Below are 14616 nucleotides of genomic sequence, written 5' to 3' on the forward strand. Positions count from 1 at the left end.
CTGCCTCAGCCCCGCCCACACCTCTCTTCCTGAAGCCTAGAATGGACTTTGTCTTTTAGAAGCCTCAAGCCAAGTGTCCATCTTGTGCATAAAGTCCTGGAGGCCTCAAGGAGCCCTCAATCATAGCCCCTTTCCCCCCTTCCTGGTAAGCTGCACCCACACACTTGGGCTTCCATCTGTGCGTCCCTACCTCCTGCTTCCAGGTTCTGAATGATCACTCTGCCTGGTGTCCCTAGGTTACCCCTGGACCAAATCCTAGACTGCCCCTACCTTGTGGATGGGAGATGCTCCTGCGCCATTTGGCTCTAGACTACTCTGAGCAGTCCTGAGGTGTTGCTCAGTCCTTTGGTGGTCACATCCTTCCAAGGTTAGGGCCCAGGTGGCCCATCATGGGCCTGTTACGTCTCTGAACTGAAGCCAATTTGGATTCTGGGAGCTTGTTTTGAGGGAAGTGATAGCAATCTTCATGTGATTTTTGGAGCAGAGAGAAGAACTGCGGGGTTCCACAGAAACTGGGGCCCAGAAGGTTCAGAGAAAGGTGGGGCAGGGCTATAGAGACTGAGTGACTGATAGCTCTGTGCCTGGATATGTCACATCAGTCTTCACGAATCCTTGTGAGTTTCAAGAGACCTTGTCCTCCTTTTCACAGAGGAAGAAACTGAGTCTATGAAATCATCTCTTGGAAGTCACGGGATTGGGATTCAACTCTAAATGGGCTGAATCCTGAAGGCCACATACTTTTTACTTTGCAACACCAGTGATCAAGGTCACATGCCATCTTGAGTTTATGTGTCCTAGAGACTGCTGAAATGCTTCATAAGTATCTTAGCAAGAACAACTTTGTCCTAATTCTGCAAGTAGTCCTGAGATCCAATTGCTTTCCTTCCAGGTAAAAGGTGTGGGAGGTTGGCAAAAGGGGAGGGAGAGGCTGCACTGGAAGACACAGCCATGGAGATTTGCTGCATTTAGGACATTAATGCCATGCGACTTTAGAGACCATTAAACTTTTTTCAAGGCAAGAAATACTTCCTAGTCCCTACTGAAGAAAAGACTATGTTTCTTTGGGTTTCAGTTTAAATATTATTATTTTGGAGTCTTTTCTGCTCCCAAATTTAAATAAGATCATGAACTCTTCTGTCTTAGAGTGTTATATTTCATTTTCCTCTGTCACATTTATCAGGGCATACAAGTTTATAGTTATCTTTCCATGGTTCTGGCTATGAGTTTTATGTTCATTAACCCCAAGGACTCTCTATTAGTATATCCTCAAAGAGTAGAACAGGACCTGGCCTCAGACAGGTCCAATAACTATTTTCTGTGCAGATGAATGAATACAGGCGTGAACTACACTTAGGAGGTGTAAGACATTGTCTTTGCTCTCAAGGGCATGCACATGTGCCAGGGTCATGGACACACAGGGAGTTTAGACAACCTATTACAGGATAGAGCACCAACTGAGTCCCATAGAGAGGAAGACCACAGAGGGTTCAGATATGGCCACATGTATGAGCCCAGCAGTCTTCAGGGAAGGATGTGAGACCTGGGAGGGCCCCTGACATGTACCTGGAATTTATAAATCCTTGCTATCACTATTTTCTCTTCAATAAAGGGCAAAGCAGGCTTGCTGACTAGAAACTCAGGGGCCCTGTAGTGTCTCAGACTAGAAGTGAAGGCCACTGTGGTTTGGGCTTAAATGTGCTGAGTCCATATTTTCGCTGGCTGACTAAGCTCAGGTTATGAATCTTGTGCTGGCTTTGACAGGTACGAGCTTCACTGTCTGGATCTTATTTCCTACAAACATGATTTTTGAGATAGGCTTATGAATGATGGTCATTAAGGCACCTGTAAGCAAGTGGCCCAACCCTAATTGATTGGCTAGATTTAGATATACACATAGATATGTATACTATGAATATCTAACTGCACACAGAGAGCAGGATATTTCCCATACAACATGTTCTAAAAATCCCCTCTAAAACCATTGATGTCAGAAGTCATTTTGCACTGCAAAGTTTAAGATTTTTAAACTCTCCTTTCATTTTATTTATAAGTAAGGGATCAACAGAAATACTAAAACCCTTGCCAAGAGGGTATTCATTTTTTTTGGTATAAATTTGGTATTACGGTCTTATGTGTATTATGGTCCGAGACACAGGAGAGGAAGTGCTTCATCAATTTCTTCCTGGGCATGGGATAAACAGCAGTGAGTTATAATGATATTCATGGCCCAACTCAGGTCAGGGTTTATAAGGCACATTTTTCCATTTAAAGAAGCACCTGGAAGGCAGAGAAAACCCTACCTGTCACTACCCCTGGGAGAGGGGGTCCCCTCATCCAACTCACCCTCAATTTCCTATTTGTTACCACAATGCACCGCACTTCCTGACCTTGCCTATCCCAGGTGTTGCAGGTTAGGGCTATGAATTATAAGGAGTGGCAATAATGATTTTTATTTTAATACCTACTTAGCACATGCATCAATAAAATCCTCGATGATGCTATATGACCGATTTGTTAATAAATATGTTCTACATTGTGGCAGGAAATGAGGATCAGGACACCAAGAACTGGCAGCAACACTTTATTAGTAGCACCAGAGCCCAGAGGGATAATTCCCAAAGTCTGAGCCCTGAGTACAGCATAGTTTTTACTCTGGTATATAAGCAAGTTTTGTTTACTTTTTTTTTTTTTTAAATGTGGTGCTGGGGATTAAACCCAGGGCCTCATGCATTCGAGGCAAGTATTCTGCCACGGAGCTACAACCTCAGCCCCTTATAAGCAAGTTTTGGGTACATCAAGGCAAGGGAGTTGGTGCAATTCTATTGGAGGGTGCAGTCTACATTTTGTAAATGGGTGCAAGCTTGTCAACAGCCTAGGGACTCTTAGCTCATACACATTGGGGACTTTTACTGCACTAAGGGGATTGTTCTGTCCCTGTTGCTTTGTCTCTTGCTTCTGCTGCTGTGGTTTTCTGTGACAGGTACCCGCTAGCCGCTGCAAGCTTCTATGGTTAAATGTCATTATGTTGAGCTGCTGTGGGTCAGCATGCAAAACCACAGCCTGGCAGCTCTTAAGCTGCTAAAGTCACCATTTTGCTCCACCACAACATCAGCAGAAGCACATGGCCAGTCACATTACCTTTACACCATCAGTTCAGATCTGCCCTAAATTTAACATTCCTTCTCCTTTACTTCTAGTTTTTTCCTGCTCCAGTGTCTGCTTTGGTGATTGTCCTCTAGAGGGCTCCCCCTCAGCTGGTATCCTTCCACCCTCTCCTCTCAAGTGAGGCACAGAAGAATTATGAACTGCGTAACTAAGGCGTCCATATATATCTAGACTTAATAGGTTTTCTACAAGAGGATGTATTCATTCTCACATTGAAGATCATAGTACCCAATGAGAGTTGTTCTTACTCCATCCTTAATATTTATCCATAATTTCCTTTTCAAAAAAATCTTCTACAACTTGTTACTGTGGTTACGGGATGCAGTAACAGGAGGGAAGATTCCTGGCTGTTTTATTCTATGCAAATCCTGATCACTGGTAACTATACTAAAAATATCATAAAGGGAAAGAAAGCCACGCCTGGACAATTTTCCCACTGCAACTATTTACACCAAAAAACCAAAAACAAGCCATCATTTCAAAGATAACTAATGTTAACAACATTATTGAGTATGAAGATCGACTGGGTTCCACACGAAGCTTTAGTTCACTCAGTTTCCCTACAACAAGCTTCAAAAGAAATAGCCCAGAATCTGAAAAGATGGAAAATATGCACATTAGCTCATCCCCTGCGGTGTAAAGATGGAAAACCTGAAGTGAGCCAGTAAGAAGACTAGAGGCACGGAAATCGAATGACAGCACTAACAGAGCCAAGGGTCGGATGAAATTGGCGAGGGGCCTTTCTTCTTATCTTGATAAGTTATAAGGTCTTTGCATTTATAAGGGCTTGTCATTCCAACAAATGAGTCAGCCATGATACTGTTTGAAATGCACGTCCCCTGTTATTTGCCACCTTGCCACCATATGCCATTCCTGCATCTGTCTGATCCTGGTTTTTGTGACAAATGCTAATAAAAATCTCGCCAGTTGACCCAAATCAAGAGGTTATTGCTCTCAAAGATGATCTAAACCCAGTCAGCCTAACACGGTTTCAGTCTCGCAGTCTCCGTGGTGGCTGTTAAACTAACAGCAGTGCCCGGTTTCCTGGCACGTGGCCTGCTCATCACCCAGCCCTCAGCCTCCCCCTTCTCCCACTTGACACAGACTGGTGTCAGCAGCCAGGGCACTTGCAGTTCATTCCCAAGTCTGAATCACAAGAACATGCCAGAATGGCAGAGTCTCCTGCCTGCTGCTACGGTCTTTATGTAGAACACAGGGAACCCAGGATCCAGAATAGAGATTGAAATATTTTCAGAAAAAAAAAAAAATGAACTCTCTTGTGTTGGGCCTGACAGAATGTTCCTTGTGTCCCAAATGTGCAGAAGTCAAGCTGTTCAAGAATGAGGCATATTGGGATCTGACAGTTCTGTGTCTCATTTTTAGAACTTCAAATTGCAATTCAAATCCATGAGCAAAAAGAATGAACCTTTTAACCTCCTTTTCTAAAGCCTGATGTCTTAAACCAAAGTGTCTACAGGCCCGTGAGTAGAGCTACCTCATGCTGTGTTGCTTCTCTTATCTGTAGGTAAAGCAGAATTAGGAGCTTTTCACTGGGGCTGCAGGCTGTAGGTGAGTCTGATCCTGTTCTTTACACCCACAAAAAAAAAAAGAAAGCCCACCAATCAAGTTTATCTCAACCTCTGGCACAACTTGGATTGTTACGTGTGGCACAACCTCCTTGCTATCTCGTTCCCAGCAGGCAGCCCATTCCATACTCCAGTTCTTTTTTCCTGAGTGATTTCTCTGGAATCTGGCCCCTCTTCTCCATCCCCGTGATGCTGCCTTAAGGAAGCCCACCAATCCCTCTGCAGTCCACCACTTGCTCTTCCTGCCTCTTGTCTTGCCCTCCTCCACAGCAGCCAGAGTGATCCTTTTAAGGGACATATCATTTATTGTGTCACTCTTTGCTGGATCCCCACTGCTCTGAGGAATTCATTCAAATCCCCTCATGCTGCATAGGACTTTAGGGACCAGTTCAGACTTTCCATTCCACGCTGGAGTTTACCTACAGAACTTGGCTTGAACAAGCTATGCTCTTTGCTCTTTTCACACTTATCTCTTGGCAGTCTTCCAAGGAATCGGTGAATCCAGGAAGGCCAGGTAAGAGCCCTGTCTATGCTCTGGGAGCAACTCTTGCCCCCAGCAGAGCATCTGCCCTCTGGGTCACATCACTCCACTCATGCCCTGCAATGGCTTTCCACCTCACTAAGAATAGCACAAGCAAAGTCCTCCTTAATGTCACTAGCTGGACTTGACCCCCATTTCCTCTTGCTACTCTGTGTGTACCTATGAATGATAGCATTTTTTCAACTAGTGTTATAAAGAGTTTGGCGATCCTTTTCTAGATACAAACTACACTTATGGTGATAAATTTAATCACTTATTTTTAGCAATTTAAATTCCAATATGAGTTCAAGGTCCCTTCAATAGGGAATAATTAGAAAAGTAGGAGAATAAATGTCAGGGATGAGAAGAGTAGGAATGAAGGAGTGTGGCAAGAGAGGGATTTGAGATGTATATACAATGCCAGCAAGGCCAGGTTTAGAGGCAGGGATTAGAGATTCAACTATCGCAGAGCTATAGATTCAGAAAGGCAATAAACATATAGGTGGTAGGTTGGATACCAGACAAAAACACGTCTTTAAATTCATGTGGTGGTTGTTAGTTTTAAATGATAAAATGAATTTATAAATAGTTCATGGAGACTTCTGGAGAGAGGGGACTTAAATGATGGTTAATAGAAATCAGGAGAAAACTACTTAGTTATTGATGTAACCGAATGATATTCAAGATATGAGTGTTGACTGGGCCAGGGGCCGTAGGGGTTAGACTGCCAGGATCTTGTTCTCAGAGAGTATATGTACATATGTGTGTACGAATGTGTATGTGTGCTATTCCATATGTGTGTGTTTATATGGTATATAGACATATACACATTTATATATATTTGTGGGTATATATAGTTTTGTATGTGTGTGTGTGTGTGTGTGTGTGTGTTTTATAATTTATTTTCTAGATCCAAGCTTCTTAGCTGGCCTCTAAAACTAGAATCTCAATCCACCTTTGAGATTACCTTCAGAGGGTCATCTTTAAAGCACTAATCACCTGATTTCCCTTCACAAAATGCCCTTGTGGCTCTCCACTCTTAACTGAAAGGAGGAACCCAGTCATACTGCCCCAGGTAGCTTTCCCAGGCTGTGATAGGCCTCCGTTCTAGATTGTTCCAGTGTTTCTTGTTTCCTGCTTTGCAGCCTGTGCTCAGGCTCCTGTCTCTTCTGGGAATGCCCTCACCATAGCCCTGCCATATTTCACAAACCTTTTACCTCCTTTGTAAGCTACACAGCAAGAACAGTTTACGAAGACTTTTTTTTTTTTTAACTTCCTCAATTAGACTTTTCCTACTGCCAAAGCACATCATTTGTAACTTTCTATGACACTATTTATATCTTGTCCAATATTACAACCTTTACATATTTGTCTCTTGTTTTTGAGAGTAGGATCTAAGCCACTTTCTATTATGAAGGAAGACAGCTTTTCTTTTCTTTTTTTTTTTTTTAACTACATGAGCAATCTATCTGTATTTGTTGACGTGAATTCCATGTAGGCCTTAACCCTGGATCTTTGGCTCTGACAACCCACAGCTCCCACACAACATGCAGGTGTGGGAGGAGAAGCTGCTGTCCTGGGAGGGCATCTCACAGCCCAGGTTCTTCCAGATGGTCCTCTTACTTTCTATTCCTTGGCCACTCTATTCCCTGCAAGTGAGAATTCAATTTGTCATCACTCTCGTTTTTCAATGGTGGCAATGTTCCCAGGTTTTTAAGTCTAAATTTTAAATTATGAGTAAAATTTGGTTTAAAAAAACATATTGGACCTGCAAAGAACAACCTTATTAATTCAAAACTTAAAAAATAAAATTTTAAAAAAGGCTGAGGCTAGGAGTCAAGGTACAGTATGAGGAAGAGATAATAAATAATTCATAGTTTGAACAGTATCTCAAAAACTGGTGAGGTTTCTTTTATATTTTCTTTTTACTTTAGACAAAAGTGCTACCCCCCACAAAAAAATGAAAAAAGAAAAAGAAAGAAAGAAATGTGCCCCACTCCCAGCTGATTAATTTGCGAATTAATAACACCACTGTCCTTAATTCCAGCTGATGGCACCAGCATTCCCATTTTTGCTAAATGCCTTCCTCATTCATCCAAGTTTGAACCCTCAAAGATACCTATGGCTCTGTCCCTTCTTTCATTTGAAGTAACCAAGCTTTTGGGAAGACCCACCTCCTCCTCTACTTTAGTGTGTACACAGAGGTAGTTTTGGAGTCTGGGGAAGGGAATTAACAAGGGGCTGTGTTATGGTTTGGGTGTGAGGTGTACCCCAAAAGCTCATGTGTGAGACAGTGCAAGAGGTTTAGAGGAGAAATGCTTGGGTTACGAGAGCCTTAACTCAATGAATTAATGCCATGATGGGATTGACTGAGTGGAAACTGAAAGAGGGTAGGGTGTGGCTAGAGGAGGTGGGTCACTGGGGACTTGGCTTTGGGATATATATTTTGTATCTGGCAAGTGGAGTCTCTCTCTGCTTTCTGATCATCACAGAGCCACTTCCCTCCACCACACTCTTCCACCATGATGTCCCTGCCTCACCTGGAGCCCTGAGGAATGGAACCTGTTGTCTATAGACTGAGACCTCTGAAACTGTGAGCCCCTAAATAAACTTTCCCTCCTCTTTAGTTCTCTGTGGTGGGGTCCTTTAGTCACAGCAACGAGAAAGCTGACTAAAACAGGCTGCAACATGCAACGAGGTGACAATAACAACATCGAAATAACAAAAAGTAATGGGAAGGCATTGATATGTGCCAGGCCTTGTCCCAAGTACCCTGAGAGAATTAACTCATTACGAGGGCCCTTGGGCAACCCTTGGATGTAGGTCCTGGTTATGAGGATTCTGTCCACTTGACAGATGAGGCACAGAGGTGAAGCAGACCACCTACTGCCAGGAAGTGTAGAGCTGAGAGGTAATCCCAGGTCAGTCTGGCACTCATAACCACTAAGCTGCAAGCCTCTTCCATAATGTCATCACCCAGGAAATGCAGGGCAGGCCTGCAGCTGGGGGTGGGGGTGGGGCGGGGGAAAACTGCCCTCTGGCCTGGAACCAGGGTAGATGCTGCTTCACAAGGAACCAGAGCAGGAGGGAGCAGGCAGGGAAAGGGCATCAGAGAAGGAAAAGGAAGGGCTGTGGGGTGTGTGCACACATGTGTGTGTGTGCGTGTAAGGTAAAAGCTTTCAGAAAAGGCTGGTACCGTAGAAGCTAAGTGCTAAGCCTCTGCCAGGGCCAGAAAGGATGGCCAAAGTGGAAGGAGACGAGCCGGTTAGTGCATTAAATGTGAGCCAGCAGCTGCCTTGGCAAGGGAGAAACAGGGACACTTCAAGTGGAAACTGCACAGAGTAACCCTATGCGTGTGGCTGATACCTCAACTGTAAACTACCTGTACCTGAAACTCCCTTGTCAGGTAACACAGAACCTCTTATGCACCAATCTTACTGCTCCACCTCTTTCTTTCCAGAGTTGAGCCCCAGTTCTCCTTTCATGCCTCTCTACTGGCTGAAGGTAAAATGCAGGGTTTTCAGCAAATGGCTTCCTCATGTTGATTCTGAAATAATAGGGATTATGAACACAGCCCACATATAAAAGGAGACAAAAGCAACAAAAATAGCTAAGGGAGAAATTTCAAAATTTCTGGCAAGTGTGAGATGTTTTCAGAGTATTGTGTCAGTTACGGATGATAATGTAAGTGGATTTAGACTTCTTTTTCTCACTGTCATTTTTCTAGGCCTTTTGCATGGAGAATTCAATAGGAGTCTGTGAGTCTGGGCTTGGATTGGATCCTGGAAAAACAATGATCTGCAGCTTTGCCCAAGAAGAGCACCCATGGGATTCTCATCCATTTCGAAGCCTGCTTCCAGACCTCTCTGGGCTGGTCCCCTGGAGCAGCAGATCTGGGCTGCCTGACATATGTGCTTCAATATTCTGTCATCACCCTTGGCTCTCACTCCAGTTCTGGGCACAGCCGATGAAGAATGGAGGGTTTTCCCACCTAGAAACTCAATGCAATCTCCTTCAAAATACCAATGACATTCTTCACAGAACTAGAAAAAAAAAAAAAACAGTCCTAAAATTCATTTGAAAGAATAAAAGACCCAGAATAGCCAAAGCAATTCTCAGTCCAAAAAGCAATCCTGGACGCATGACAAAACCTGACTTCAAATTATACTACAGAACTATAGTAACAAAAAACTGCATGGTACCAGCATAAAACAGACACATGGACCAGTGGTTCAGAATAGAAGACACAGAGACAAACCCACACACATCTACAGTCCTCTGATCGTTGAGAAAGTTGCCAAAAACCCACACTGGAAAAAAAGACAGCCTATCGAACAAATGTTGGTGCTGGGAAAACTAGTTATCTATTGTGGAAAAATGAAACTAGACCCTTATCTCTCACTCTGCACAAATATCAACTCAAAAATGATTAAAGACTGAGGAATTAGATCAGAAACTATGCAACTCCTAGAAAAAATCATAGGGTAAACACTCCAGCATATAGGCACAGGCAATGACTTTCTTAGTAGGATCCCTAAAGCTCAGGAAATAATGTCAAGAGTTAATAAATAGGATGGCATATAATTAAAAAGCTTCTGCTCAGCAAAGGAAACAATTAGGAATGTGAAGAGAGAAACCATAGGATGGAGAAAATATTTGCTTGCTTTTTTTCTGACAGAGGATTAATATCCAGAGTATATAAAGAACAAAAAAACTTAACACTAAAAAAAAAACCCCTTCAATTAATAACTGGGTAAATGAATTAAACAGACACATTTTAAAAGAAGAAATACAGATGGTCAACAAATATGTGAAAAAATGTTCAGCATCATTAGCATTTAGGGAAATATAAAATTGAAACTACACTGACATTTCATCTCACATCAGTCAGAATGGCCGTCATTGAGAATACAAATAATAATAAATACTGGAGAAAAAGGAACTTTTATACTGTTGATGGATTTGCAAATTAGTACAACCACTATGGAAATCAGTGTGGAGGTTCCTCAAAAGACTAGGCACAGAACTACCACATGAACCAGCTGTTTTCCTTGGTATTTATCCTAAAAATTTAAAGTCATTGTAATATAGTGTTACATGCAAACCATGTTTATAGTGGCATAATTCACAATAGCCAAACTGTGGGATGTGATGAGGTGTCCACCAATGAATAAATGGATAAAGAAAACGTGGTATATAGACACAGTAGAATTTTATTCAGGCATAAAGAAGAATGAAATTGTGTTATTGTTATTTATAGGAAAATGAATGGAACTTGAGAACATTATATTAAAGGTCAAGGTTGTATGTTTTCTCTCATATGTGGAAGCTAGAGAGGAAAAAAGAAAAAAAAGGTGAGGGGGGGCAGGGATATTATGAAAATCAAAGGGGATTCAGTTGAAGAAAGAGACCAGGGATGGGAAAACGGGAGACAGGGATAAGTGCTGGGAAGTGATATTGGCCAAATTATATTGTTCTATTGTGTGCGAATATGTAACAATAAATCCCATCATCATATACAACTATAATGCACCAGTAAAAATATGTGGAAAGAGAAGGAAAAAAAAAAAAAAGAATGGAGCTTGCCTTCCTTTCCTATCTGGCCCCAAACCCTCCTTTTGTTTTCAGGAGTTCCTCCATACCCCTTCTGGTGTCTCTGTGATCCACACCTTTGCCCTTGACTTCCTGGGTTCTTCCTGAGCCACTGCTTTTGTTGCTGTCTGGGCTGCCAACAACATATTTGCTGGCCAGTAGTTAAGCAGGCAGTGTTGTTGTATAGGAGAAGAGCAGAGCCCAGGTCCCTTATTACTATTCTAGCTGAGTTTTCACTTAAGGAAGCAACTGTTTGCCAGTGGCCAAGTGTTCTTGGTGGATTAAGAACTCTTTCTATGGCTGGTGCCATGGTGCATGCCTATAATCCCATCAATTTAGGAGGCTGTGGCAGCTGGTTCACAAGTTCGAGCCAGCCTCAGCTATTCAATGAGGCCCAAGGTAATTTAGTGAGACCCTATCTCAAAATAAAAAATAAAAAGGGATGGGGATATGGCTCAGTAGTTAAGTGCCCCTGATTTTAATCACCAGTACCAAAACAAACAAACAAAAACAACCCCTTCCATCAGTGTTCCATGAGTAAACACAGTCCTTCTTTGCATGGAAAATGTGGGCTCTGGAGTCCCACCATCTTGAATGGGATCCTGGATCTACTATTTATTAGTAGCATAATTTAAGGTAAGTTACCTGACCTCTGCAGGCCTCCATTTTTCTCATCTGTAAAATTGGAAAGAGAATAACAACAGCCGCATACACTGTGGTGAGAATTAAATAAGGTAATCTATATAATGAAGTTTAAAACAGTGCTTGGCACCTAGTAATTAATAAATGTGAGCTATTAATATCAGCTCTCTCTAATAGTTTCTGACACACTCCCACCTTTTCCTGTTTTAAAGCTCATGTTTCCCTGGAATAAAGACAGGGATTTTAAAAAAGAAAAAAAGAAATCACTGGATGACAGCTGTGTCACAGACCTAGGAAACAGCCAGTTCAGATTGGGAAAGAATGGAATAGATTCCAAGCAAGAGACTGTGGATAAAAGATGGATGATATTAGGTATCAACGGAAGAAAGACTGTCTCCTCTCATTTCCTCCTCACCCCTAGTGAAAACAAAGAGAATCTGTGATTCCAGGGAAAAGAGGAAGCTGTCCAGGAAACGTTTCATATGAATAATATTTCTACTTCGTAATCCTGAAAATATTGTTTTTCAGGAATGTTCAACTTTTATAGACAAAGCAGGAAATACTAAACTATGATAGAAGACACATGTTATTATCCTTGATGGATCCAGGAATATTTAGAAAGAACAATAGACTACACCTAAGTGGGGTTTATTCCTGGAATGCATATAGGAATATTTGTTCCACAAAGGACAATCAAAAATTTCATTGATTGCATTAGCCAATGCAGAAAAAGCATCTGATGAAATCCAACATCCATTCATGATTAAAAACTCTTACTGAACAAGAAATGGAGGGTAACTTCATCATCCTGATAGAGGGCATTGACAAAAACACTATAACATCATTCTTGAAGGAAGAATATTTTCCTCCTAAGACCAGGTACAAAGCAAGAATGTTTCCTCTCATCAATCTTATTTGACTTCATAATGCAAATCCTAGTAAGTGAAATAAGATAACACAAAGAAATAAACAGCATGCAGATTGAAAAGGAAGATATAAACACTGCATTTGTGGGCTGGGGTTGTGGCTCAGTAGTAGAGCACTTGCCTCGCATGTGTAAGGCCTTGGGTTCGATTCCCAGCATTGCATAAATAAAATAAACAAAATTGAGGTATTGTGTCCATCTACAGCTAAAATATATAAATATATTTAAATAAAAAACCACTCAGGGAGCATGGCTTTCTATTTAGAAAACTTCTAGTGAATTAGTAAGGTCAGAGTAGATATAAGGTTAACCAAAAAAAATCCATCTTATTTCTATATACTAGCAATAAACAACTGGAAATCAAAAAAAAGTTTTAAAAGCCCTTAAAATTGTTAATCAAAAAATGTAAAGGACATGAATTTTTAAAACCACAGAATGTCAGTGAAAGGGAGAATTCTTAAATATGGTAAAGATGCTAATTCTCCCCAGGTTGATCTATAAATTCAATGCAATTCAAATAAAAATCCCAGATTTAAAAATAGACAGATTTAAAATAGACATAGGTGTGTTGACTTTAAAATGTATATGAAAAAGCAAAAGAACTAGATAGACAAAACAGCTTGCAAAAGAAGAGTGAGGGCTTGTGTTACCTCATTTTAGAATTAACTATAAACTACAGTAATCAGGATGGTCTGGCGCTGTCCAGGGGACACACCACACACATCAATGGAATGGATAGATTAGAGAGTTCAGAAATAGGGCCACCTGAGTGTGGCTAATGGATTTTTGACAAAAATGTGAAGTAGTTTCATGAAAAAAAGATAGACTTTAGAACAAATGTTGGAACAACTGGACACCTGTATGCAAAAAGACAGAACTCAGTCTAAGTCTCACACCTTGTAGAAATTACTCTAAAATGGGATCACAATTGATCCACAAATGAATCATAAAATGTAAAATTGTAGTATTTTTTTTAGAAGAAAACAAAGGAGAATTCTTTGTAATTTGGAATTAAGCTAAGAGTTCTTAGACAAGACACAAAAAGCACAACCAACCAATTACAGAGTAAGACTCCATAAAACATTTAAACTGTTGTTTTGGGAAAAACTGTTAACAGAATGAAAAGATAAGTTACAGACTGGAAGAAAAAAAATGTGTGCATTAAAGGACTTTTACTTAGAATATAGAAAGAACTCTCAAAACTCAACAATAAAAAACCAAAAACCCCGTTAACATAAAGGACAAGAGACTTAAACAGATATTTCACCAAAAAGAATATACAGAAGGTAGATGAGAACAGGAACAGATGTTTGCTATCATTAGTCATCAGGGAAATGCAAATTAAACCATGATGGGAGACTACTACACACCTGTACAATGGCTAACCTGCAAAAACCAAACCAACAAAGCCAAAACAACAAAGAGACAGACAAGCACCTACAATATCACATGCTGAAAAGAACGCAGCACTCTGGAACCCTCGCACATCATTGGTGGGACTGTGAAGCACCACAGTTTGGCATGTTGTTATAAAGTCAGACATACACTTAACATATGACCCAGGAATCTCATGGCTAGGTACTTACCCTGGAAAAACAAAGACTTAGGTTCACACAAAATCCTATACACAAATATTTATAGCAGCTTTATTCATAATCACCCAAACCTGGAAGTCACCTGAATGAATTGAGTCAGTGAATGGATTAACAAACCGTGGACAATGCCCAGCATTGGAATACTCATGAGAAAATAAAAAGGAAGACAAGTGGCCACCAGAGATTACAGATGGAAGAAGGGTGTGACTTCAAAGGGGTGGCATCAGAGAGCTTTGGGGATGATGGATCTATACTGAATTCTTACGGTGCACAAATCCATGCATACGTTACAATTCACAGACCCATCACCCTCCCCGAGAAAAAAAGTCAATCTTACGATATGCAAATTTGAAAAATGAAAACAAAATTAAAAATACTAAGAAAATTTGGCAAATGAAAGAAAAGAGATGGAACAAAGAGTAGGGGCACTGGTGACCCCATTTCATATAAGAGAGGGTCAGAGCACACTGTCAAATGCTGACCACAACCAATGGAGGCTCAAGTGTATTATTTAAAGATCAAAGGCAACCACAAGAGGAAGTCAAAATAGCACAGTAAGAACCAAAAGTAAGGAAGAAGACAGGGAGGAGA

General features: G+C 41.1%; 1 protein-coding gene across 1 annotated transcript in view; it reads right to left on the reverse strand.

Moving 5' to 3' along the window:
• Wipf3 (WAS/WASL interacting protein family member 3) overlaps window positions 1-14616 on the reverse strand; it is an 88479-nt gene that overhangs the window by 26795 nt on the left and 47068 nt on the right. The window lies entirely within an intron of this gene.

This window comes from Ictidomys tridecemlineatus, chromosome 2 (genome assembly GCF_052094955.1).
Source record: "Ictidomys tridecemlineatus isolate mIctTri1 chromosome 2, mIctTri1.hap1, whole genome shotgun sequence".
Lineage (NCBI taxonomy): Eukaryota > Metazoa > Chordata > Mammalia > Rodentia > Sciuridae > Ictidomys > Ictidomys tridecemlineatus.